The sequence below is a fragment of the Rattus norvegicus genome, chromosome 18 (assembly GCF_021556685.1).
Source record: "Rattus norvegicus strain SHRSP/BbbUtx chromosome 18, alternate assembly SHRSP_T2T, whole genome shotgun sequence".
NCBI lineage: Eukaryota > Metazoa > Chordata > Mammalia > Rodentia > Muridae > Rattus > Rattus norvegicus.
Genome location: NC_141551.1, coordinates 71662020 through 71688069, shown reverse-complemented (window position 1 = coordinate 71688069; position 26050 = coordinate 71662020). Strand labels below are relative to the sequence as shown.

At 50.0% G+C, this 26050-nt stretch overlaps 1 protein-coding gene and 1 long non-coding RNA gene across 2 annotated transcripts in view; one reads left to right on the top strand and one right to left on the bottom strand.

Moving 5' to 3' along the window:
* Zbtb7c (zinc finger and BTB domain containing 7C) overlaps window positions 1-26050 on the bottom strand; it is a 323617-nt gene that overhangs the window by 105202 nt on the left and 192365 nt on the right.
* Window positions 7240-11025, top strand: LOC147999879 (uncharacterized). The gene is made up of 3 exons (XR_015642653.1): window positions 7240-7616; window positions 7812-7929; window positions 8353-11025. It is a non-coding gene; the product is annotated as an uncharacterized LOC147999879 (long non-coding RNA).

The following is a 26050-nucleotide window of genomic DNA, read 5'->3' as shown; positions in this document are numbered from 1 at the left end:
CAAACCAGGCAAGAGCTGGTGCCAAATGGATTTTCCTCCATTCCCATTTGCCATTTGGTGCCATGAAGACTTGGAAATACGAAAGCTAAATATGTTAGGATTGTGTATAAGTCAGGAGCACTGTTCTCCACCTGACATACCAGTTGGTGGGCCTCAGGGAAATGTGTGTTAAGGCTTGTGTTCTATGGCCTCTTGGGGTGGTTCAAAATTACTTGATTCTCTTTCAGGTTGATTGGCTCTCAGTGACATACAGGAGGCAAGCCAGAGGAATGACTTTCCCTAGACCTCGCTTATTCTTTACTGGATTATTTGGAGTTTTATTTCTTTAAAATTTTAAGTTAGTTTTTCTTGCCACTAGGGTGTTTGCATGGTGGGGAAGAGAACATTCTTGGGCTCTGCTGGTCAGGCTGATAGTCACAAGTTTAGTCTAAGCTGTAGCCCAGGTAAATAATTTTCTGTTTGCTTCATTCTTTTGAAGTAAGGTACCATGTAGCCTAGGCTGGCCTTGAACTTGCTACCCGCCAAGACTGGCTTTGAATTGTTGATACCTCTTGAGTCCCAGGGTTAGAGATGTGTGCTACCATGACATGCAAAAACAGATTTATAGATAGCCCTTTCCAATCCAGCTGTGTGATCCTAAAGAGTGGGGATATTAGCAGTCTTGAGCTGTCCCATCCGCTGGGCTCTTGGAAGACCTTGGGCACCCTCTTTACTCCTAAGGAAGTGGGGTATGCCCAAGATTACAGAAGACACCTGCATCTAATTAGTGTACTCTGTAGAGATCTATGACATGATCTATAGCCACCTAGGAGGGATGTGTGTACCTATACCCCACACCTGGGAGGATGTGTGTACCTATACCCCACACCTGGGGGGATGTGTGTACCTACACCCCACACCCGGGGGGATGTGTGTACCTACACTCCACACCTGGGGGAATGTGTGCATCTATACCCCACACCTGGGGGGATGTGTGCACTACACCCCACACCTGGGAGGATGTGTGCACTTATACCCCACACCTGGGAGGATGTGTGTACCTATACCCCACACCTGGGAGGATGTGTGCACTACACTCCACACCTGGGAGGATGTGTGCACTACACCCCACACCTGGGAGGATGTGTGCACTACACCCCACACCTGGGAGGATGTGTGCACTTATACCCCACACCTGGGAGGATGTGAGTACCTATACCCCACACCTGGGAGGATGTGTGCACTACACCCCACACCTGGGAGGATGTATGCACTTATACCCCACACCTGGGGGGATGTGTGCACTACACCCCACACCTGGGAGGATGTGTGCACTACACCCCACACCTGGGAGGATGTGTGCAGCTATACCCCACACCTGGGGGGATGTGTACACTTATATCCACCCTCATCAGAAAGTGAATGGGACCAGCACCCCAAATATGATTGCAATTTATGGGAGACATAAAAACCCGGGAAACAAAATTAGGTAAAGGAAAGCGGTTCAGATGGAGTCAGTCTTGAGGGGAGTGTGAAGACTGCCCACAGGTCCTTGATGTCTACTACTGAGTACTGAGGAGGAGGTCTCTGCTTTCTTAGCCTCAAGGACTTGCTACTCACTCACCGTGGGCAAATCTTTGTGCAGATCAAGTTACATCAAAAGGCAAAGCAGGAAAGATAGAAGGGCTTAACTTACCCTTTGACTTTCTCATCTTTAACAATCCCTCCATCACTGGTCTGAGTGAACTCTCAAAGTCTATCGAGCAAAATGGGGACTATGCAAACCTGGGAAGCAGCACGACCTTTTCAGAGTTCAAATTATACCTATTTATCATGGGTGTGTGGGAGGGGGAGGTGTGTGGGCATATGCCATTGTTCTGTGTCCCCTCTCCTGGCTTCAACTGAGAGACACTAAGGTACCTAGAAGGGAGCAAGTAGAATATCATGTCACAGTGTAAAGTCTAGTTCTCCCTCAAGACTTTCTGTCATCGGTGGCGGGAATGATGAGGGATATAAGAAGAAAGAATATTGGGGAGGAAAACCTCACACCTTTAGGGGCCTCTCTCGATCCAAGATGACAGGCAAAGGTCCTAATTGTCATTCAGGTGATTTCTTGAGGTGGGACAATTCACTTTTAGAATGAAGGTCAAGTTTTAGCTGAGAAGTAATCAGTGGTCCAGGACAGTCAAGGTGTGACTGGGACAAAGAACTGTGGATGAGCAGGGCACGGAGGGTCGCCTCTGCTCTCCTCAATGTGCTCATTGCCAGAAAACTGAGGGCGCTAACAGAGAGGAGCTTTTTAATAAACAAAAGTGTTCATTAATATCAAAATGTCTCACATAACTATCATATCAATAAGACATCTACATTGTGTTTGATTTGGGGTTGACTACAGGAAAGGGATTTCTTCCTGACTCTATAGACACGAGCCAACAGTGGAGTGAATCTACTCAAGCCAAGGTAAGACAAGACTCAGCCCTCTCATCTAAAGCCCTCTGTTTCCCAAAGTGACTGCCCCAGGGGTTGACGGAGAGTGACTTTCCATCCAGGATTTACAGAGACTGAACCTGGGTTGCTAAACCAAGCTGTCAAGTGTTGAGGGCCTGGCTGCCCCTGAAATTACCCTAACTGCTCTGACTGACTCTGCCAACTCTAACTATGCGGCCTGTGGCAAATTCTTTAGCCTCTCTCTACCTCAGTTTCCTCACATAGATTTAGCTGCTGGCTAAATCACACAAGCCAGTATGTGGGAAGTAGCGAGAGTAACCCTTGACATGTACATAGTGGCTACATCAATTGCCAAATACAGAAACCCCAGCACAGGACAACAAAGGGAGGCACTGCCAGGTCCCAAATACATACCTCATGCTGTAGGAGAGTCCTACTCAATGCTAGTCAGGGTGGTCACTACAGGATGGAGAGGACCTAGAGTCCAATGGATGTAGGAACACACACCCTGGCTAACCCTGAACCGGACAGGAACAAGAAGGTATCAGGGCCAGACAAGCTGGTAAATTAAATATGCCCAGGTTAACAGTGGGGCAAGTGCCAGCTCTCAACCATGTCCATTCTCTTCCCCATCTCCTTCTCAGTGCTCTTGGTGGATTTGTTTTAGTTCCAGCCAAGAGTCCTTTCAGAAGTGATGGCTGATTTGCCTTTGGGGAGGGCTGCAGAGGAACTGGGCAAACAAACTCTGGCTAGCTTCCTCGTCAACTTGGATTTAACAGGCCACTGGATGACCCTAAGACTGAAGTGGTTTTTGAAGTCCTGGACCCAAAACCTTAGGAGCAGGATGTCAGTTGTGGGGCAAGAGACTGTTCCTAGCCCTGGCCTTGCTTCTATGGTTGCATGCCCTAGGAGAAGGGCTTCTTTCTTCCTGGTCCTCTCTGCCTCCAGGGTATTGAGGGCTGAGAGGGGTAGGTAGACTTGATGATTTTGGCTCTCTTCTCTGTTAAATTTGGTGGAAATCTTAGGCAGGAAACCAGGGGTATTCTCTATGGCTTTAGACATGGACAGGATGACGGGGCATGGGACATGACTGAACCTGTGCTTTCTCTAAGTCCAGAGCCCCTTGGTAGAGATTGCCACTCTACACACATAAAGCTCAAAGGACCAGGATCTTCAACAGAGTTGTGTTACATGCATCATCAGTTGATTCTAGACTGATCATTTCTGGCCAGAGTTGTTGATTATTACTATTGGGTCTGACTTCTCCTGGCTCTCGGCTTCTCAATTGCAAGACTTTCCAAGTTTTTATTACTGGTTTGGAAGGGCACTGGGGCGTTCATTCAGCTAACTCGGAGTGTCTTTGCATCTCTGGCTCTGCCTCAGTGGGCTCAGAGGGGAGCAGACTGCAAAGGAAGGTGATAAGGAAAGCATATTGAGCAGGGCTTCTCCACATTATGGCCATGTCTGCCCATCGGAGGCTTTGGAGGGCATCCGGTATTAATGACAGTTTGGGGCAAGATGCGTATCTTCTGGGAAGGGGGCAAACACGGGTTTATTAGGAAGCTAGGAGAAAGTTTGTAAGGTGTCGTCTACAGTGCCAGGTCTTCAGGGGTTAGAGATATGAAGAAGATGGAGAGAGAGAGAGAGAGAGAGAGAGAGAGAGAGAGAGAGAGAGAGAGAGAGAGAGAGAATGAGAATGAAGATTCAGTCAGAACTCCCGCTCTCTTCTTTCTCAGACCTACATCCACTTCCAAGCAGCCAATAAGAACGCTATGTGGGTTTTCACGTCAGAAGCCTTTCTATCTCGGGTAAGCCCCTTCTCTCTCATATTCTGTACCCTCATGCTACGGTCTTTCCGAATCCCTTTCTCTGTTGGGCTCTCCTGTATCCCAGGCTGGCTATGAAGGTTTGCCTTTGGGGAGGGCTGCAGAGGAACTGGGCAAACAAACTCTGGCTAGCTTCCTCACCACCTTGGATTTAACAGGCCACTGGATGACCCTAAGACTGAAGCAGTTTTCACTGCTTATCTCTTATACACTGATTATCTCTTTGCCCTCATCTTCCAACTGCTGGGGTTACAGCCATTCACCACCATGTCAGCGTATGTTGTGGGGCTCAAACTGGGCTTCATGCATGCTAGGAAAGCACTCTACCAACTGAACCACACCCCCAGCATCATCCTGAAGTGCTACTGGCTGCCTCATTTCTATTAGGCACAGACACTGTGAGGTGAGCAGGGGGTGAAGAGGGACCTAACCCCATCTTCAACAAGCGCAGTCTATGTCATTATCCACTGTATAACTGACCGGTTCGGTTGACGAATGTTGAGTAAATTCCAGACCCTTCGTCCATCTCTCTCAAAAGGGCCTGCAGTTTCTGACGTCATAATTTATTATTTTACCCCTTTGTTTGCCTAACACACGAAATGTCTGCACATATTGTAAAGCCAGACTACTCACCCTCCACGCAACAGCCTCAGACTTTTTGACCATAAAATGGGAAGCACAACCAAAGCTACCTCACAGCTCCTCATAAAGAGTGGATAAAGTAACACCATAGGTCAGCCCAGGGCCTGGGAGGTAGATGATGTCTGGTCAATGTTTGTAAATAAAAGGTCTATGAATCTGAATCCAGACAAATTACTTGTGACCAAAATTTCTTCTCCTAAGCAAGTTACACAGCGTAGCTCCCTCCTGCCCCAAATCACCGAAACATTGCCAGTTTATTCATGTGGACTCTATGACGAAGGATGATACAAAAGTCAGCCATCACAAGCCCACTGACCTTGGCGTCCACGTGGCTGGCGTCTGGGTCTACGATCTTCTAACACCACGAGTATTATCCTCACCCACGTTAGCCTCACTCCTCTCTACATACCTCCTTAAAATTCACAGCAATGGCCCGGATGACTGGCAGTTCTCCCCAATGCTGCCTCCTCCCATGTGAGTGCAACAGCAGTGCCCAATAACTGCTAGTACCCAGCAGGTGACAGCCAGGGCCCTCCCAACCCTCGGCTCCGCTCTGTGGAGCCACGGTCCCCCGGTACAATGTCTGGCAAGGCTGCAGGATGACAAGAGCCCCTACAGGAGCGGGCATGCCCCAGTCTTGTGCAACCTGTTCGGATATTGGTTGAGCGTAATGAATGGAAAAGAATCACCATGCTAATCGCTCTGATCTGAGGTTGCCAATTTGGCTCGCACACTTACACTTCCCTTCCGACTGTGTCGTCCTCGCACAATGGCTAGGCTTGAAGGACGGTGATGCCAGGCTCCTGCGAACAGTCACCCCTGGCTGGCTGCCCTGGGGAAACAGTTGGTTGCCACTGTGGATGGGAAGGTCTGTAATCTAAGTGCTTCCGGGCAACCCAGGGTCTTCTCACTTCTTCCCAAAAGCAATATTAAACCAACTGCTTTGTTGAGGGCTGACAGTGTGGCCGCCCCACCAGTTTTCCCTTGGTCACGCTGCATCCCTAACACAGAGATGCCCTGAAAGTAATGCATGGTGTGGTAGAATGCATAGTAGGGCAGCAGGCAGGAGGTTGGCTAGAGTTCCAACTCTGACACTAATAAGCAGTGTGACCGCTGGTCCCTTCCCCATCTGAGATTCAAGGGGCTCCATCTATAAAACCACGGGCTTGGCTGCTGATGCCTTTGGTCCCGGCTCTGTTAAAGATCCCGATTATGTAATCTGCTGAGGAAGATCTGATGTGGTGTAGGCGTAGTGACAATCTTGGTCAAGGGACTCCAGGCATGCAAAAGCAAGTGATGAATCTGTCTCGCCAAGGCCACAGGGAGGTTTGCTGTCTGCAAGTGCTGCTTTGGGATGAGTGAGAAGATGAGCTAGCCATCCGGAGACTCAGGGGACAGCAGAGAGTCTCCAGGGTCTATGGCTGCCTTTCTCCACGGGATAGAAAGCAGTCATGAAAGACTTCCCTTGCCCCGAATAACTGCACCCCACCTCCCAACCTAGGTTCCCACTCTAGGATTCCACCATTTAAGAGCTATCGTTGGGGTTGAGGTATCTTTGATTTGAAGGCTCTGTGTGCCCAAGGTGGACAGTTAAGGTTACTGGTCCCACAGGGCTCAGATAGGGATCCTCTGTGCCTGTCAGGATGAGCCTCACAGTCTGAACTTGGAACAGATAATAGTAGGCCCATAAAGGCTGCAAAAAAGGAGGGGCCACCAGGACGAATTCCAGTTAGAGAACCTTGGATTAAGTTCTAGAAGACCCAGAGAGCAGGGCAGAGCAAGAAAAGCAAGGGGCGTGCCCAGATTTGAATTCCCCAGAAGGCAGACTAGGAGTGAGGGCACACAGGGTGTTTGCCTTTGGCTAACTGAGCCCATCCAGAGGAGGATGCAAACCCCGCAAGGGAAGGAAGGGAGGGAGGCTCAGGAGACAGGGTGGGGTCAGCAAGGGGGAAACTGTACAGCCAACTAGGCAGACTCATGAAAGATTCTCCAGGCCGGAAAAGTAGAGTGCAGGGCAGCACCCCTCCCACGCCCTTTCAGCTACCCTGCCTGTTCAGACCAGCCTGCCGCCCTCTCTTAGCCAGGGCCTTTGGCTGAAAACCTGAGAAAGCAAAATGGGGAACATCGTGTTAAGACACCTGGTCGCTCCTGCCACCAACCCTGGGGCTGAGCACGTCTACCTCTTCTGGCCCTGCCCTTTGCCTCACCCTCTGTTCCGACCTCGCCTCCTTCCGCCCCACCACGCCCCCACCCTGCTCTAACCACCTTTCATTCTCCTGGATCTGTCCATCTCCCACGGCCACACCTCCTCTGATCTGCTCCGCCCCTTCCGTCTCCAGGGTCTGCCCACCTAGCCTGACCTGCCCCACCTCCTGGTCCCAGCTGCCCGGTGCCTAGGGTGAGTTTCCGGGCTCTCCCAGCCCTCCCGGACACCAGAACCCACCCACCGATCCCGCCGGTCTCCAGACTCTCCTCTGCAGTCTTACCACGCCCTCGACCTCTCACCCGCCACCTCCCCCGGGAACCTGCCAGCGGCCTCAGCGGGCAAGGCCAGCGCAGCCCTGGAACGCGGGATCTATGTTGACCCGGGAGAGCCGAGGATGCAGGGCCCGGATCTGTCCAGTCCCGGACGTGCTTCTGCCCGCAGGCCGCCAGCCAGGTCATCATTGGATGACCCCCAAAGCCCAGATGCCTGGCAGCACCTCTACCCGAGGCACAGAGGTGAAGAACGCCGTGACTATAGAGAGTCTAGTGAGCCTGAAGTCCAGCTCAGTTATTTTTACAGTGGCTTGGGCACGTTGTTTCTTCTTCACTCAGTCTCTATTGTCGCATCTGTGAAATGGAGATAATCGTGCCTCCAGGGTCGTTGTGAGTTTACTAGTAATAGTCACCATGATTTCTTTCTTGCCCTTGCAGAGGGGTGTGGACGGTGCTGAATCCTGAGGCTGTGTGTTTGCACGGGTGGCCACTTGGAGTGCTGCAAATCTTGGCAGTTATGTTTGGGGTTAAATCGCTGAGTGCAACCTTGAGAAAGGTATTTCTCCCTCCTGCACAGTTACCTAACAGTGATGAAAACCAGGCAGAACTAATACTTGGTTTAAAATGAGATCATGTGGGGCTGGTCCAGGGAAACATTCAGCAAATAGTAGGCGTCTTTCAGAAAGTAAGCAGGGTTGGGAAGAATGGACACCCTGGCTGCTTCATCAGAACCTTAAGGAGGCCAGGGTCTGTAGTTGGGATCAGCATTTAGGGCTATCCCTGAGGTCAGTAGGAAGGCTTGAAGGTAGATCTCAGAAATCCTTGGGGGATGACAGGGGATGGGCCCTTCAACCTCCCACCAGAGCTAGGTGTAGCAAACACTGAGTTCATGAAGGAAAGATGGTGACTACCATCAAGCTGATGTAAGCTTCTGCCTTACTGCCCTGACCCCAACACTTTGCCTCCTCTCCTGGCAAAGGCATGCACGGACAGTTGGAACATCAGCACTTGGCCATATCTTAGCCTTCTACAGACTGAACATGGCCGAACCTGTTTGCTACCCTGGGTGGTGGCTTTGTGACCGGAGCTCAGAAGACCCTATACTTAACATGAAGGGTTGGCCAGATGCCGTGCAGGTAGGGCTCCCGAGTTACAACCACCCTCCCTTCCTGAATATGCACTGCTGTCACACCTGGAGGGGTGCTCGTGTCCCACTGTGAGAAAGTGCTTCAGAAAGTAAGAAAGGCACCCTAAGGCCAGCAAGCCTGTCCTCTCTGGGGGGAGGTTTTGATGGGCAGTAGATAGCAAACCTTGGCAGCTGGGGGGGAGTGTTGCTTTTGTGATCAAGGCTGCAGGCTCCACGAAGACAGTCCAAGGGCACGGGGCTCTGAGTACTAATATGCATTTTTATTCTGCAATAATTTTCATACTGAGTTCAAGAGGTACCAGCTCCAAGTACATAAAACCAAATCAAATTAAATTAATTGATTTTATTGAAACCTGCGGCAGTTGCATTCAAGCCCACAGCCAGGGGCATGACCCTCATGAAATACCAAAGGGGTTTTTGAAATAATTAAATTAATCACACCCTGGGTTATGCACAAGGGCTTGCTTCTGTACTCGCAGGCCGGCATGTTCCAGTCACAGCCACAGGCAAAGTGGCATGTGGCCACCACTCAACCAAAAAATATGGTGCTACCTAGTGGGAGAGACCCCAAGAACCAGACTTCTCATTCAGGGATCAGCCTTTGTTAAGGTTCTGTAGGCATACCAGACACACAGATTCATACAAGCACACACATTCTCATGTCCGCATAAACACTTGTACACCCACCAGCTATAATTCCCCTCTTACTGTTGCCTAGCTGGGCTCAGGTCAAGTGCTTTCTACCTGCCTCAACTCTACCTCTAGGCTGGATTCAAATGACTCTACACTCTTAATTCATTCAGGCCTTGTGGCAGCCCCTGCTCTCTTTCCAGTTGGAATCACTGACCTTTTATTTTGGGACTGGGTGTCTGTATACAGCTCTGGTGGGCCTCTTACCTCGGCGTCTTGGGGCTGGGATTGTAGGCATGGGCCACCATGCCCGACTTGTCTTTATTGTAAAGAGGAAGATGCTGAGACACAGGAAAAGGTGTAACTCACCTAGTTCACCCAGTTGGGAAAGGACCCAGGGCTGCTTTCTGGTGCCTCTTATATGAGAGTTCCTTAGGCTGCCACACCTACTCACAGTAGTACCCTCACCACGTGTGAAAGGATCTGCCAGCTGCTAGGGGCCAGTGATGCCTACACTGGAGTGGACGGGTCCCTGGATAACCCTTCACTGTACAGAGGAGGGCATTTGTAAGCCAGCAAGGGAAGTTTCTTGTTCATTGTCACACAGCAACTTAAGAGAGAGTAGGCGATCTCCTGCTAGCGTCTGGCTCTGGGATTCCTGAGCTGGAAAACATTGTTATTGGATCTAGTCAGTCCCATATTTGGGACTATATGAACCTTTAGCCACACAAGTGTTTGGGGAGTGGCCCACAAACGGTGGCCTACAACAGCCTCTGTTCTACCTTGCCTTGACTGACCTGGCCACCTGAGGAGGTAAGGCCTGTGTTCCATCCTTGAATGACAAGCTCCCAGAGCCCCCTCCTATTCCTTACCGAACCTCACTACCAAATGCTCCGTCCTCAAACTAAAGCCCTGGCTGCTGGCCCCACACATCTCTTCCCTACGTCTGAACTTGAACATTTAGCATCAATGACTGCCACCATCATCAAAACCAAAACAGGTACCGCTCAAGGCTTGTGGGTGCAGCTCCGGACCTGGTGCACAACTGCAGGCCCCTTCGGCCCCCCTGGCAGGTTCATTTTACCGATAATGAAACTGGTGATGGGAGGTGGGTGGCCGAGAGTACAAAGCTAGTGCTGGCAGACAGTGTTGGGCGGAGCCTGTCCTCAAAAGCCAGCATCCTTTGCTGTTTTAAAAGTCACCAACAAAACGATCTCTCCCTTGCACTTGTACCATCTCCCGCTGTGCTGGCTAGTTTTAGATCAACTCGACACTGAGTGGGAGCCATTTTGGAAGAGGAAACCTTCGTTGAGAAGTGCCTACACTCGATTGGCCTGAGAGCTTGTGGGGCACTTTCTTGATTGGTGATTGATGTGGGAGGCCCCACCTACTATGGGCAGTGCCACGCCTCCGCTGGTGGTCCTAGGCACTGTAGGAAGGCAGCCTGAGCAAGCCACGAGGAGCAAGTCAATACGAAGTGTTCGTGGTCTCTGCTTCAGTTTCTGCCTTGAGTTCTACCTTACCTTCCTTTGATGATAGACTGGGACCTGAGAATTATCGATCAGATTAGAGTTATCGATCAGATTAAACCCTTTCTCCCTGGGTTGCTTCCGGGCATGGTATTTTATCGCAGCGACAGAAAATAATGACTAGAACAGCTTTTGGGGGAAGGCTCTTGCATTGTACTACAGGTAATCCTACTCGAACTCAATCCTTGTGCCTCAGCTTCCCAAGTGCTGGGACTGTAAGTGTTTATATACCTGGTTTCCCCCCATATATTTGGACTTCTACTCTTTGTCACCTTCTAGGATAATAAACTAAAACTGTCTTAAAACTGTGGTGCATATAAAAAATTAAACGCTGCTCTTTGGACCACTCTAAGTGTACAGCTCAATGATATCGGGTCCATTTATGGTGTTGTAAGACATGTAAGTGGACACACACACGCCATTGGTACTCAGTGTCAGCAGACCAGGTTCTTCTACATCAGGAATTCCTAGTCTAGGAGGCCCTCGGTGTCTCGGTAAACAGACCCAGGGACCAAATCAGTCCTCCCGACCAGGGATGCTGCGGGAGGGATGCCACCATGAGGAACACCATCCTGAGAGGGCCAAGGGTAGGATCTAGAGGTCCCTGGACCCTCAAAGACAAGAAGTAGTCACAGTCAGAGCAACAGAGTGCTACTCAACAGCGAAGCAGTAAATGAAGAAAAGGGAGTCTCTGACAGGAAGGAAAAGCAAGAAGGCCTTCTTGCTCTCCAGCTCTCCCAGGGCCCAGGCACAGCTGACACAGAGGCCAGGGCCAGCCTGGTCCTGACTGTTCTGACTGTAGCACGGAGTAATGGCTTTGCTTAAAGTGGGCCTGACAGCTGCTGTCCACAGTACAACAGCCTCATGGGACGTGGGGAAGCCAGTGAGTGATATTTACTGACTACTTCCGGTATACTGGGCAAGAAGGTGGCTAGGTATTGTTGTCCTTACCGAAGCCATTACATATAAACAGCTCTTGATGCTCTCTAGCTCCTAGATGCCAGTCCAGGCAGAAGTTCCTTTCTCTGCTATCAGAAGTCATACCCCTTACTCCAAGGTCCAGGCTGAGCTGGCCTCAATTCCCACCCAGCCCTTCTAATCTCCATCCCTCCTTTCCAGCAACGCTGTATGTGCCAGGCTCTGCACAGGGACCTTTTGGAGGTGGCACTATGACCCTTCCTTCTCTGACCAGAGGAAATATCTAGAGCCTCCTTCTATCCTCAAAAACCTCATATCTATCCCTGAACCCCAACTCACTCAGCAAAGTCTCATGGAGCTGGGATCTGGCCCAGGCCACAGCCACATGCCCATCCTCCTACCTCCCCTCCCAGGGGCTAGGCTTCCCATTTCCTCTGCCCTTTTCAGCCCTTGGCGCCAGGGCTGGCTATTCTGAGCCTTTGGCTCAGCGCCTTCCTTCTTCTAGCCGCTCCTTGACACAAGGGCTTCCTTGAAGTTAACTGTTACCTAGCCCATGCAAGTTTTCTGTTACCTAGGCCACCCACACGTCGGGCACACACATCCCTAGAACTTGTACTAAGTAAGATAAAGGTGCACCCGAGGCTGTGACTCAGCACGTATCCAGTACCATAGTTACTTGCTTGAAAATGTTACACTGTAGCCACTGACTCATTGCTAGAATGAGCTGAAGGGAAGGAAGGAGCAGGAACAGGGAGGGACTGATGGTGGACTCTCGATCTGTTGGCCTAAGAACCTTTTTGAAGCAATCCTTCCCACCTTACCAGAAATAAGTAAAGATGGACCCCGGGAGGACAGAGATTCCTTTTCTGGTCACCCACACTTCTGCCGTCCTTCAGAACACAGCATTGGCTGGGGTTCAAGGTTCCTTTGAGTAGATACGAGAGCAATTACCGCAGAGCTCATAAAATCACACCGAGTGCTATGTTTGAAAAGATAATTTGCTATGTTCAGCTCAGGGAAAAGTTTTTCATAGAAGAAGTCACAGGCAGATAAAAGTGCCGCCCACATTATAGGGTTTCATATCTTTGCCAGAAGGGAGGGGATAGGAGAGGAGAGGAGAGGACCACTCCAAAGCAAACCAGGTCTGCCTGCGATCTGACCTCAATGACTAGGAAAACATACCCGGAAGCTGTCATGGTCAGTATTCGCTTCACTGAACATATCATTAAGCCCAGACCCTGGGGAAGCTGGGGCGGAACCTGGTACAAAGTGTAAACACCCTGGTGAGGATCCAGGGTGATGGGCACTCTGATAAGGTGCAGGTCTCCAGTATGAAGATAGCCCTGGGAGGAGTTTTTGCTGCAGGACAGCCTCCTGGGGCTTCTGTCCTGAAACTTCCAGGTCTGCAATGGCAAACGTGTGGTTCATAGGGGAAAACTAGGATGTGTCACATAGAACATCCAGGTTCAAAACAGAGCAGGTGTTAAATGTAACAGATAAAGGCTGAAACTGATAGTAAGAAACTCTTAAACTCCAACAAGGAAACAGATACAGATTCTTTAAACTCCAGGCCAGGAGTGTAACTCCCGAGGCACAGTGCTCACGGCGTGTTTGAGGCATCTGCAGCAGCCCTGTTTAAAAACTGCTTGTTTTTAGTGTTTTAAAATATGAAGATAACTGTAAAGTGCATATGAAAGGGGGAACGGGGGCAGGTGACTGTTCAGGATCTAGTCACCTGGCCCGTGAGACCTCAGACAAATCATTTCCCCCATGTGGGACAGCATCCTAGATAATATTTTAATTTGAATTGATTCAAGAATGGTATTGGTCTTGTGACCTGTACACCAAAAATGAAAGTGGTTTCTGATAACGCCCCTCCCAGCATCCCTCAGGAGACTGTACATTTTTTCCCTCCATCCATCTCCATCCTGGACACTGGTTAGAAATGAGACTGTGTCTCAGCTGTGGATCTGATAGCACCGCAGGGAAGTGGCGGGGTAGTCATCGAGCAGCCACAGTGAGTGTTGCTGCTGGCCCAGGTGTCTGAGCCCACCACTGTGGGATCTACTTGAACCCTGAGATCTGTTGTCCAGGTGGCTGTCTGCAGGCTGGGGTTCAGGTAAAGCATGAACAACAGAAGAAGGAATAAAGGGGAGGACCTCCTGCCAGGCAGCGTGATTTGAATCTCTGCTCTCTCTGCGGGTCTCCTCTGCCATAAGATGGACTTATCCTCTGTACCTGAGAGGATCTGCCTTCTCCAAACCACTGGGCACACTTCACAGAGAGCCTGGCCCTGCTCTCACACAACTGCTGACTCTCCTCACAACTGCTACCTACATCCAAATGAGTTGGGATGTCATCGAAGTGTCACTGAAGGGACAGGGGACCCCAGAGGGCTAACAGTGCTGGACCATGGTCCCGGCTTAATCTGTAGACTTGGAGTATTTGGTAAACTGTTTTACATGCAGACGCCACAAAATCCTATCTGTAAAATGAATGAATGAGATGTATGCATGAAGATGATGAGGGTCAAGGAGGTAGGGGACTGCATGATGGAAGGTTCGGTGTCCTGTTGCATCACTGTGTCCAGTCAGCAGACCCGGGCCCTGCTGGGACATCCTTAATGAACTGCTTAACTGAGAGGATACCTTTCACAGATCTGGCTCAAAAGGTGTGTCAAACAACATCAAACTTTTCAATCTGGGGGCACCGTGTCTGGGTCCATCAGGGGGTGAAGAGAGACTTATTTATCACAGCTTCCATGGTGGGGGGAGGTGGCAATATGGAAGGAGAGTGTGGGCTCCTGAGCTCCACCCTCCCAGAGAAGTGTTGGGTTGAGACCATCAGAGAGAGATCAGGACCCAAAGAGACATCCTACCTGGGGAGCTCACCAAGCCAGGGGCAGACACAGAGATGACCATTTTCAGACCTGTTCTCCTGCATCTTGACTGATGGGTTGGGACGACAGGGCTATTCTCTTGCTTAGAGGGACCCAGGAAGATAACCTCGCATGCCTTAACGTAGCACACAGGCAGTCCCTGTGTGTCCATGCACACAGGTGCCTTCTAGAGTTCTCTGCACCAGTTCACCCTTCCAACCCCACCCCATGGTCATGCTCAGTTCCAACAGATGACTGAAGAGAGAAGATCTGGTGTGTCTCTGGGGCCTCCCTTTGCACTTTGCAGGCATGCCCCAGGGGTGTGGTGTCTCCCTTGAACAGACCTCTGAGTTCTGCTACCTTCACTCGGCACTCATTACCCAGCCTGCATTTAACTAGATGCCCAGCTGGAAGGGAAGCACGAGAGGATGGGGGTGGTGGGCCCCATTCTTTTGGGCCCAAATACCTTTGTCAGAAGGTCTCCCTGACGCTTTCTCTCCCATGCCTAGTGACCTCTCTGGGTCACTAGTATCCTAGAGAGCTCTAGCAAGTCCCCTACCTCCTTGACCCTCATCATCTTCATGCATACATCTCATTCATTCATTTTACAGATAGGATTTTGTGGCGTCTGCATGTAAAACAGTTTACCAAATACTCCAAGTCTACAGATTAAGCCGGGACCATGGTCCAGCACTGTTAGCCCTCTGGGGTCCCCTGTCCCTTCAGTGACACTTCGATGACATCCCAACTCATTTGGATGTAGGTAGCAGTTGTGAGGAGAGTCAGCAGTTGTGTGAGAGCAGGACCAGGTTCTCTGTGAAGTGTGCCCAGTGGTTTGGAGAAGGCAGATCCTCTCAGGTACGGAGAATAAGTCCATCTTATGGCAGAGGAGACCCGCAGAGAGAGCAGAGATTCAAATCACGCTGCCTGGCAGGAGGTCCTCCCCTTTATTCCTTCTTCTTAATGTCTAAGTACCTGGCTTGGCCACAAGCTAAACAAGGGAAGAAAGCCACCCTCCTGGCCTCTTTCTGACATGGGATTCATCCTCCCAGAAGGGGAGGGTCAGCACTGGGGAACTTGAGAGCAACGGGTACCTCTAGATTCCTTCTCCCACTATGCCCCATGTTCCTTACCTAAGAGGGCCGTACTCCTCTGTGAGCAATTATCTCAGAAAATGGTCTTTGACACGTTCTGGGTGCTGATCTTAACTGCATGGTTGGAAGGATGTGGACAAGCCACTCTTCTTGTGACAGGGGACACTATTAAGTGTGTGAGGATAGAGACCCTGTACACATCACCACATACCAGCCCCAGCCAGTTGGATAGCTCTTCCAGAGGTCTGAGTGTGGCCCTCGAGTGTCAGCTTCCGCCCCTGGTGGGCCCTGCCACACAGGTGCATACCTGTCCTCTGTGAACTAAAGATGACGACTTGCCTGAGCCAGCTGGAGAGCCAGCTGGAACCAGCTGGGGAGCCAGCTGCTGAACACACTGCTGTCTGCAGGAGCCCTGCAAGGTAATGCCACTGGACCCTGGTCACAAATGAGGAGACAGAGGCTCAGGCAGAGCACGTGGTTTCCCTGAGGCCAATCAGTGAAGATCCGGGTCAGAGTTCAAACTCAATCCCCCTGTCCAGAAAGACTGTGCGCTCTGCACTTGTGGCTGGGGAAGGGGTGGGATTTCAAAGTCGAGTATGCACAGTCCCGGCTCACAGCTATCTTTGACAGAAAATGAGCCCCGGGAACTAGCACTCCAAAAACAGGGACGTAGCCATGGGGGTGGCGTGCGGAAGGAGATGGCGGGCCTCCCCCGGAGTTTGACGGGCTTCTGGGACAGGCTGCAGAGCCGTGAGATGAGGCTGGGAAAATTGGCAAATGAATCTGAAACGGCACATGCGTGAAGACCCCTGGTGGCTTGACCCTCCCCGGCACCCATGAAATAGACCAACGTAGCCAGTTCTAAAGCTTGTGGTAGGGGGGAGGGAGGAATCCTGGGGAGAGGGAGAGAGGGGAGTCCTGGGGGGAAGGGGGGTTCTGAGAAATCTGCTCCAGGATGTTTAATTCTCATCAGGACCTGAGGAACCGAAGGTGGCAGAAGGGTGAGAAGGTGCTCATCTGCCCTTCCTCCTCTCCGCTAAGCTTCTGGAAGATTCTGCAACCTCTTGGCCTCCATCAGCAGGAGCCAGGGGAGCAGATAAGCCAGCTCGAAAGGACACAGTGGCCGCATTGCCGGAGACTTATTATTTTTCTCACACGCTTGATTGACATGACCCGTGGGGACCACAGAGAATGGCTTTCGTTGGACTGTTTGCTGGGCCCCTCACTAGAGTTGGGGAGGAGCGGGATGAAGCCCTGGGGTCCTGGGTAACCTCCCCAGGGGACAGTCCAAGGTACAAAACGCACCAGAATCTGTTGCCTCCCTGGTTCCTCTGCCTGTTGCCAGTTCTTTGTGGGCCAGCACCGTACAAGGCTAAGCTCCCTCTCAAGGCTGCCTAGCAGGGACTCAAACACACAGAGAATCCAGGGGCTGGAGGAAAGCGAGCCGGATGAGTCTCCCCGTGAACAAACCCTAAACTCTTAGAGAAGAGCAGGTTTTCTCTAAGGTCCCCTGTGCTAATTCCTTGTCCCTGCTTCTGAAAATACATCTGTGTCTCCTTCAGCTCGGACTTCCTCTAGTCCCTGAACGGGCCCCCTTCTCCCAAGATGTTTCTAGACCTGAATCGATCTCAAGCTTGCTTAGAGTCCTGTGAGTGCCAGGCAAGAGCTCTGCCCCCTCCTGCCTTTGTGTTAGCTTCTTGTCCCGCCTTGGGATTTGAATAGGCCCAGTGTCACGGGCATCTGACTTGAAACCTGATTAAGAAAATCAGTGGGTCAAAATACCAGAAATAATTATTGAAGTGCTCTAAGCAGGCCGAATGGCAGCTGAAATGATTTCAACAGTTGTCTTATTTAATTTTGACGTCAGCTCCGGGAAGAGACTTCTCTCGCTCTTACCTTCCCGCCGGGGAACAATGTCTTCCATTTATTAGGGTCGCAATGATTTCTCACCACTTTTGGCATGAAGTCCAGGTGCTTCCCACCCATCTTTCCAACACCTCACTGCTCCCTCACTTCCGACTTGACCAACGCCTGATATCCTCACCCTCAGGGGGCAGCCCTATGTGCTCAGGGCCCCCAGAAGGAGTTCTTCCTTAGATATTGCCTCGCCCTGCCTTCTGCTTCTCAGCAGTCCACAGGACCTCTGTCCTCCCAATCCCCTGCCACTGGATGGCATCTGGGGCTATGTTTATGCCGTGTATCTTGCTTTCTGGTGCCAGGTGCCAATGGCTGCAGAGCAGGGACCACCCTTCTGTCCTTTTCCTAAAACTAAAACTGTTTGGGCTTCAGCGTCTGAAGACTGAACTCCCCCTCATCTGCCCTTCACTCAGCAGCCTGAGGGCGCCCGTCCATCTTCAGGATTAATATTTAAATTATGGCTTTTCTTTTCCGTGAGGCACACAGCTGTTACAAAATGTGTTTTTACATAGGTAGATTCTTCTGTAGCTTGGGTGCATGACAAGGTTTGCCCACTATAACTACAAATCAGAGGTGAGACAAAACTGAATAACTGATCACACACACACACACACACACACACACACACACACACAAGCACGCATGCACACATGCACATACACCTCATGGAAAGTAAAGCAAGAGGAAAATGATAAACCAGAAAAAAACATTTGACACTTATATCATAAACAAAGGTTTAGTACTAATATATATAAAAAGTTTCTGAGCAGGCTGTATTTATATATTTAGGAAGGGGGGGGGAGAGGCAAATGGTTTAAGGGGGTGGGTGTTCCATGAGAGGAATTTGAAGATGGAATGGGACAGAAAGGAGCATAATATTGTATTTTAATTTTTAAAAAGTAAAAATTTGTAATTAGATATGTGAGGAACGGAGAACTGAAAGCCCAGTGGAAAATGGGTAAAAGTAGTCTCAGAAACACAAACTTCGAATGCTTTCCTGATACATTCATATGTATGTAAAAAGGGGGCTAGGAGAGTGGGCACAGACGCTAAACCTACATAGGGGACCCTGAGAGGGGACCAGGGGTGTTGAGAAAGCCTGGGGAGGGCAAAAGGTCATGAGTCAGGAAAATGGAAAGGCAGTTCTGGGGTGGGCGTGGGGCACAAGTGAGAGGGAGGAGATGGGGAAGCAGGTGGGGGAAGGAAACAACAAAACTGGATTTTTTTGGGGGGGGGAGGGGAATGCTATAATAAAATCTAATTCTTTATAAGTTTATTAAAAATGAAATAAGACTTAGGTAAGCAAAGATAAAGGAAACAGGCAAAAGATAGGAAGAGAAAATTCACACGAAAAGATATTAAAGTAGTCCTAAAACATATGAAAATATGTTCAACTTGCATTCGTAAGAAAATGAAAATCAAAATTACAGCAAGATGCTGTTTCACGGCCATGAGACTGGCCAAAGTTCCAGGAATGGGCAGCACCTTCTGTTTTAGAGAAGCAGGTAGAAGATGCAGGACGGTACCCTCCTGGGGGAAGGGATCTGGAGAGACTTAACAAACCAAACACCATGCTCCAAAATCCAGGTCCTAGAAACAGACCCTGAAGGAACGTTCCCAAGCAGAAGACACCTATCACAGGCATGGCAGCTTAAGATAAAGTGTAGAGTGTAGGTAATTGCCACACAAGAGGGCTGTGAATGAGCCGGGCATCTGTACACTGTGGAGTATGTTGTAGCTGTGAGACAATGGGGAAGCCCTCTGTGAGCTAGCATGAAGTGCACCCCATGATCTATTCCTGGATGGATACATATTTAAAAGCACATAAGATGTACTACCTTTTGTGTAAAAAAGAAGGGGACATAGGAAATAGAAGTTTAAGGTAAACTGGGTTTGTATGGGGTGGAGGGGGGGACGACATGTTCCCAGATGTACCTTTGCTGTACATAGAGCCTTCAAGAGGATGTTGCTGTCTTACAAAGCTAAGAGGACTCTATGGCAAACACAACTGGATGAATGTTCCTCTCGGCCGTCACCCTTTCCAGTGAGAGTGGCTGGATGCAGAGATGCACAAGGCATTGAGAATAAATGATGCAGGAGAGCGCGATCCTCACTGAGACACATAGATCATCCCTTCTATGGGGAAAAAGCATTATGGCAGACTGGGTGAAAAGAAGGTCTGAGCCAGAGGAGAGAGTGAAGGGACACAAACGCCATCTTCTGAACAAAACACACCCACCTAACTTGCTATCTGTGCTGGGTCTGTGAGCGAATGTGCTGGTCGGCAGTCTGTCGTAAACTAGAAGGGCTCAGAAAGGCCTAAGTCTCATGAATGAATTATTTTCCTCCCATCGAGTCAGGGACAGGATAGTCAGTGCCTTCGGTTGTGAGACCCTTGGTGACCCCACCAGGCTCCAGTGGGGAGTTCTAGTTCAATGTCACACAGATGGACCTGGTTAAACTAAATGGGTGACCAAAGGAAAAAAAACCAATGAATAAATAAATAAGTCGTGGACGAGTCTTGAGAAAGGACTGTAGGAAGGAGAGACAGTTGATAAAAGTGGGAGGGTATGTGGGAGGGAGAATGAGAGGGTATGTGGGGGGTAAGAGGGGGTATGTGGGAGGGAAGGATCAGATCATTATGCAAACCTAGTTAATAAGAAGAAATTAAATTAAATCTGTAAGAATAGGAAGCAAAGAGAACCCCTCTGGGTGAAAGGAAAGACAAACCCAACTGTATCCTAAGTAATTATTACAACACACTAATAATGGGCCAAAGAAAGAAATGGAAGGCTAACCAGGTAATTTTTGAACATGGTATATTGTGGTATAGAGAAGTTTGGTTGTTAGGGTTTCACAATCTCTCCCAGAGAGATTTAGCTGTAATGAAAACTCGAGAAACCGAGTGTGTGTGGAGCTGATCTCAGCGGAGAAGGTCACATAAATATGGGGTAGAAACCAACTCCATGGCAATGGCTTGGAGTCAGAGCATGGATGTAGGCTCACAATTTCTACAAGTGTGTATGTGCATGTCTGAGTCTGTCTGTGTGTCTGAGTACGTGTCTGTCTCTGTGTGTCTGGGTCTGTGTCTGTCTGTGTGTCTCTGTGTGTGCGTGTGTCTGTGTACATGCCTGTCTATGTGTGTCTGTGTCTTTCTGTGTGTTTGTGTGTGTCTGTGTCTCTGTGTGTGTGTGTCTGTCTGTGTCTCTGTATCTGTGTCTGTGTGTGTATCTCTGTGTGTGTGTATGCGCATGTGTGTCTGTGTGTCTGTGTGTTTATGTGTCTGTCTGTCTGTGTCTGTGTCTGTCTCTGTCTGTGTATCTGTGTATGTGTGTGTGTGTGTATTTGTGTGTATGTGTGTGTGTGTAAGTAGTACATTAGTTACTTTTCTGTTGCTGAGACAAAATGCTATGACTGAGAGCAACTTGTAGACTGTTTACTTTGGCTGTGATTCCAGAGCTGCTGACAGTCCGTTGATGGCGGGGGAAGCTTAGCAATGGTGGCCAGATCAGGAGCTCACATCTTCAACCCCAGGTACAAAGCACAGCGAGCGAACTACAAGCGAGGAGAAGCTAGAAATCTCAGAGCTTCTACTTCCTCCAGCAATGCCGCTTCACTTCCAAAAGGTCTCACTATCTCCCCAAACAGTGCCACCGACTGGAGGCCAACGGCTCAAACACCTGAGCCTGTGCAGGCCATTCGTTCCTCATTCAAACCACCACGGATGTGAGTTCATATGTATGTATGTGTATCTGTAGCCATGTTGAGTATGAGCATATGAATGTTCATGTGTGCATGCATGTGCATGCTCATGTATGTATGAGAGGCATGTGAATATATATCCATGGGTGAACCATGCGTGCATTTCCTTCAACCAGCCAAGAAGAGCCCAGCAGCACTGCAAATACTAGATGCCCAGATGTTAGCGTCTAATATCATTGTCCAAGACAAGGAGCCCCATGTCCTTAGAGAAAATTGATCCCTGATAGGGCAAGTGGATGATGGGCCTGGAGCCTCTTTTTGGCCTGCTTGAGGGTGACATTGAGGGTTACCCAGGCAGGGAAGTGAGCCGCAAAGAGATGAAAATCAAAACATGGCTCAGGCTGATTTTGTCAACCCGTCAACTCTAAAGAGTCTAATGTCGGTACAACTTGGGATAAAAGTTTCCTAGTGTAATAAATCCCTAGTGCAAGAGGAAGCATACATATATTAACTTGACTCAGGGTACGTGCTATTTCTTCCAAGAAGATGGCTTCTAGAGATAAGGCTACCCTAGGGGCCCAAGGAAGGCTCTTGCCTGGCCTCAGCCTTACAGATAGTGTAGAGCCATTTGGGCTATTAGCCACCTCTGGTCCAGCTTGTGGGAGTTTGAGGGAGCCTCTGGCAATACAGATAGTGTAAGGGTCATTTAGACTATTAGGTATCTCTGATCCAGGTTGTGGGAGCTTGGGAAGCCCCTCGCTGTAAGGTCTTTTAGATTACTAGCCACCCCCAGTCCTGATTGTAGGAGCTTGATATGGCCTGGCCCAATGGATAATGCAGACCACCAGGTTGTCAATCACTGGTAATTCCCAGTTTTCTGGATAAACAGGCCTTTCCCTTTGAGAGAACAATCCTGAGTGCTTAATATCCCTGGCTTCCCTGGAGAGCTATGGGTGCAAAAGCCTTCATGTTCCCAACACCTGCTCATGGCAGGATGCTGGGCGAAGCAACATTCCACAGGCGATGGCGAGAAAGGCCCCAGTCATTAAATCTGAAGCAGTGTAAAAGCTGAAAGAATTGAGAACAGAAATGATAAACCCATAGGAAAACGGGGGTTTGTGAGGCATAGAGCTGATAAAAAGATAAATAATTCTGGACTGACAGTAGATCTGGAGGTAGGGTGAGGTTAGATAAGACATCATTTCGCAACCATCATGCTCAGGACTGGATGAGGAGAGAGCTATGAAGGACGGTGCTCCTCAGGAAGGTGTCTAAGCTAACCCTGAAGACACTCCCTACACACTGCTGCCTCGTTCTATCAGAGCGAGAAGTGGGAGAAAGCAAGAGATACGTCACTGAGGAACTGGACGACAGCTAGACCGGGAATCAAAAGCAACCTCAGCAGGGAAGATGGCCAACAAGACCCTGTGTGTGTGATTCTCCAAGAGGGATGGACCAAGAAGGCCCCTGCTGAGAGGCAGTGTCAAGAGGATTGAGAGTTCAAGGCCAGCCTGAACTATACGGAAAGAAACTATCTCAAAACAAACACGCAAACGAAATCACCCCCAAAGCTGCGTGCTATGCAGGACTCTGACCCAAAGGACAACCTGGATCTGATCACAAAGGAACATTAGATTAAATGTGGGGGGGATTTCATCTATTAAAAATGAGGGCATCATATTTAAAGATGTCAATGTCATGAAAACAGAGGCTGGAGAGGTGTTTTAGCTTAAAGGAGACTAAGGGCAACACCGCCCTCTGAGAAATGCAGCAGCAGTGGCGAAGTTATCTGACGACAGTGACGTGAGTGGTGGGTTGGACAAGCGTGCGTGCACATTAATGTTGGCTGTGGTTATGTCAGGGGACAGGACTTCCATTGCAATCGTGCGCTGGACTGAGTAGGGATATGAAGGACCATAGTGAGTCCAGCATGTCCTCCCGTGGTCTAGAAACTGTTCATGCTCGCACGGCCAAGTATGTGCACATGTGACGGTTGTGGAACACAGACAACACAGTAAACGTCTGAGATGTAAGGAAACAAGGGGGTTATTTTTTATTTTTGCCCACTCTTCTGTAAACTGAAATTATTTCTAAGTTTAAAAAATGTAAATGTATGTCTCAAGTCAAGTAAAGCAGTCCCTTATCTAGGTGCAGGCTGACCTCTGCTAGAGGACAGTTCTAGAGTCAAGCTAGTCAGATTGGACATGTGACCCTGGAGGAATGGACACTCTTAGGAGTCTCTGCCCTTCTTCTGTGGGGCTGATACTCATTTATGGGCACTTGGGCAATTGAAAAACCACCATTCCTGCAAGTGCTGAGCCCAGCCCAGGCCAGGCCAGAGGAAGGCTGGCCCCACTGCCATGTTTCATTTGGCTGCGCAGATATTTATCAGTCCTGACTGAGCATTGCCTATCTTTCCCAGAAAGAAGCTGCTGGGACCCCCAGAACAAGGACCTGCTCAGGGCTGACCTTTGGCTGGCTTCCACCTGGCAAAGTTCCATTGTAGAGCTGTGGGCCTCTGCCGAGTCTTGGGAATGCAGAGCCCTGCACTCTGCCCTTGACCTATACCAGTTCCCACTGGCAACATGCCTTTCTTGGGGTTTGACATGCTCCCAGGCTGTCCTGAACTCTGCAGCCCCTACTAGGGTATTCCAGTCCTCACTATGGGCTCCTCATGGAAGGATCCAATGAGGCATTCCAGTTTGGGTTCATGCTGACTCTACTTCTCCTCTCCCAAAATCCTTTGTACCGGCGCCGTTGCTCCAAGTTCCTGCCAAAAAGTGAGAGGTATGGTCTCGGGCAAGCAGGTTTGCTCACTTTCCTGCTTCTCTTTTGGGGCCTGGAATTTTCCTGTAGGCCTTTAAATTGGTCCTTAGGCCAGGCACACCCTGAGGAGGCCTCTGGGTACAGTGTCTTCCTTGGCTTGTCACTTTGGGTCAGGCTGTCTTCCATTTGTCCTCTGATCTTGCTTGTCATCCTCCTCAAGTAGACACTTTGCCCCCAAAGCTGTAACACAGTCATGGGCTTCCTGTCTAGCAATGAGGAAGAAAGGAGTGGGGACCAGAGGAATGGAGGGTAGAGGTCAGGATGCTTAGAGCCTTGTCTCCCTTTCCTCAGACTGGGTGTGTCTTTGGGTCAGACACCACAGCTCAGGAGAGGAGGCCCCTCCTCATACCCTCCCTCCCTCTCCTGGCAGTAGGTCTCTCCCTGCGCACCTCTTCTATCCCAGGAGAGACAGTATCCCATGTTAACAGTCTTGGTGTGGGCAGTGGGTCTCATGAATCCCTCCACACCTTTCCCTGCTCTCTGGCCTCAACTCCTTTCACAGGGCTGACTCTGAGAACGCCACTGGTTTCCCGATGCCCCAGCACAGGCACACACCCGTGGATGGGGGGCTCCTCCTTCAAGAATGTGTGGGTATCTGTGCAGCAGCCTGGGTGGGGGGATCCACCTGGAAGACAGGTGTGTGCTGCCCGACAGCTGCCAGGGCTGCCACTCCAGGCCTCCCTCGGAGGAACGTTGCTTTCCAACCTCATCTTTCCGTGACTTGCATGTTCACCAGGAAGCCACACAGGGAAGGAATGAGAAGAGAGCGAAGTTGGGAGAGGGATACCTTTCTTCTGGGCTAAACCCTTTGTTGGGAATGCTTTAGGAACCTGACTGGAGCAGGGGGGGCATGTGGCTGAACATGTTTTTCAAAATTGGTTCTGAGAGACACTTGGGGCTTCTTATTATTCATTCTATTAAAATCAGGATATTAGCTAATGCCTGTCGTGTCCTTAGAGCAGGCCTGGCAACTTCTCTGATGCATTGTCTGCTTGAAAGTGAAGGAGAAGGCCTTTGATGCAATCCCTCTGTCAAGTCCGCTCTGTCTCCTGCCCTGTGGCAGGGACACTGTCAGCTCCAGGACAAAGCGGTGGAGCTAACAGCCTGCCCCCACCCCCGTGCCAGGTCTCACCAGTGGCCTCTACCTTGCTGCACTCAAGGGAGTGGACAGGCAAGCCCTTCCAGTCCCAGGAGGGTGAACCCCCTATCTGAGGCCCAGCAGTGATTTGGGGATAAGTAGATGGATGAAGACCAGAAACCTTGCTTAGCAATCAGAACCACTGAGCAGTGTTCTGGTTCTCTTTTGCAGCCCCATCTCTGGAAAGAACAGCGTAACACAAATAAATTCCAGCCCAGTGGGAAAGATTCAGTGCCTGGCATCTGGAGTCCTGGCATCCCCAGGTGATAGGATGACTGTGAGGCCTTGGCCAGTGAAGTGCTTCGCTGGTCCTGTGGAGGGACTAGTGGCTTCTTGCTGAGGGGAGCTCCTCCTATGAGTGTGACTGAGCAAGGCTTGTGACAGGGGACCCTGGGTCGCAGACTAGGCACATGCACGGCAGGGGATTTTACAATGAGTTGAAGAGAAAGAGTTCTCAAGGGGCTGCCCATGGTTGGTGGAGGAGGGATTCCTAGGGTCAGGCTGGTAGATCCAGGATTGCTTCTCAGGGGAAGTGGGACAGACAGGTGGGCACACGTCAGAAAGGCATGGGGAGAACTGACAGGGCAGAGATCAGGGTGGCAGGAGCAGAGTGAGTGAACATCAGGGAGAGGTCAGAGGTCAGGCCGGAAGGACCCAGACTACAAGCCAGGGTTGTTCTCCCTTTGTCTCCCTGGGCAACCTCAAGTTCGCTATTAATCTCCCAAGACCAGTCTTGTTGATCAATGTTGATTTCTCCCGCACACCTGTTCCTGTTTCAGATGAAAATGGATTATGAAATCATTCCATTCGGCTGGTGATTACCATGGTAATCAGGCACGCTCGCTGACAGACCAGCGCCTCTCCTGAAGACAAGATTCTGCTGATAGCAGCTTTCATG